We start from the raw sequence: 1,751 nt of genomic DNA, 5'->3' as shown, positions 1-1,751 counted from the left end.
CCCCGCCACCTGCGCACCTGCGCCCGCCCGCCGCCGCCTCGCCCCGCACCCCGGCGGTGCCCCGCCCGCACAGACCCCGCCCCGGTGGCCGCGACAAGCCCCGGGCTCCTTTCCGCCACTCCCGTCCTGGCAGCCTCGTCTTCAGCCGCCTCACCTTTGGCGTTTTCTTCCCCGCTAAGTTTGCCAGAATGCTTATGGAGAAAGTCAAGAAGCAGGTGAAAAGATGAAGCGAGAGGTTGAAGAAGAAAGTGGCAGCTGAGATCCATCAGGGGTGTCACCCTGAATCTTCTGTTTCAGCAGAGAATGGGAAACAGTGTTCTCTTTTGAGCTACTTTCTGAAAAGTGATTAAATTGAAGCGATCACCTTAGCGATATGCAATCTAACGTGTCCCGTCACACTGCTGCACTTACTCCTGGGAGGAGTTTGCTGCTGATTGCTTTAGTCAAGTCTTTTTTCTAGTTCACCATGATCTAGCAAAGCAAATCTTGGGCAGGTTTTTCAGTAAATACAAAAACCTCATCCTGTGGCTTGGGGTTGCTCCTGAATGTACATGGGAGGATTTGCTGGGGTGGATAGACTGAAAACCTGGGGTTTTGTACAGTAGCCTTAGAGTTCTCTTGAAGCTGGAGTTTTACCTAGCCTGAGCAAAACCAGTTTTCTTCTACCTCTACATGACCTCTTGTGTGGAAGACTGTGGATAAAACAGCCTGGCAGAAAGCAAAGGAAATCATGAAAATATTTTTCAAACTATTTTAAAAATAAGAGTTCCAACACAGATTGGGAAAATTGTCAGAGAGGCTATGCATATTCAATTAAATTGCATGTATTCCAGCCTCAACAATTCTGTAATTCTACATTCACCCAGACCATGCTATTTTGCATCTTTCCCTCCAACCATCAGTTCCTGGTTTGAGACCAAACAAATCCTAAAGCTGCACATATGCATTTTAATGTCATTTGCAGTTTGTCTCAGCAAAATCATTTGGGACACATTTTTTTAGTACATATATAACTTTTGGTTATGCAACAGGCTTGAAATTTAAGATTTATTATTTAAGAACTTCTTTTAAATATGTGCTTTGAACCCAAGTCTTCTGACACTCAGTAATTTGCTTTGTGTTCAGCCCAGGCTATCAGAGGAAACCAAACATATCACATCTGTTTCCACTGGAGACCTGTATCACATCAATAATGCAGCATCATCAGAATCTCCCTGAAAGATTCCTGTGTAAGAAAGAGAGGAAGAACAGGACTGATTTTTTAAAGGGCAAAGAACTCTTTTTCCTATCTGAGTCATATTTTCTATTTCTGTCAAACTAAACCATTCTATTTAGCTATCTTCTTTATACAACAGCCCTTTTTTTGCCATATTTTCATTGCTTAAGTTTTGAGTGATTGGGCTATCATCACATTCACAGTTTTCAAATAACTCTTAGCAAAATGTGTTGTAGGTGAGGCCAAATCCTGGAAAACAAGAAATATGTTGTTGGATGAAAAGCTTCTGGAGGTGTTGTTCCGTGGCAGCTATCAATGTACTCTTAATTTGCTCTATGTGTTAAGAACCAGTTGTACGTTCAGATGTCAGACTGAATCCCTCACAGCAAACTAATTTGCCAAGTTATCTATCCCTTCCTATCCTACAGATTCTCCTTGCTGAAAAAAAGCTTTTGGAGCTTTAAGGAAGCATTTATTTTATTTTTAGTTGATATGGATTTTTATGTTCCCAGAAGTGGAGTGGTTGCAAAAGGCA

This window comes from Passer montanus, unplaced genomic scaffold (assembly GCF_014805655.1).
Source record: "Passer montanus isolate IOZ18808 unplaced genomic scaffold, ASM1480565v1 scaffold19, whole genome shotgun sequence".
NCBI lineage: Eukaryota > Metazoa > Chordata > Aves > Passeriformes > Passeridae > Passer > Passer montanus.
This window is presented reverse-complemented; position numbering follows the sequence as displayed.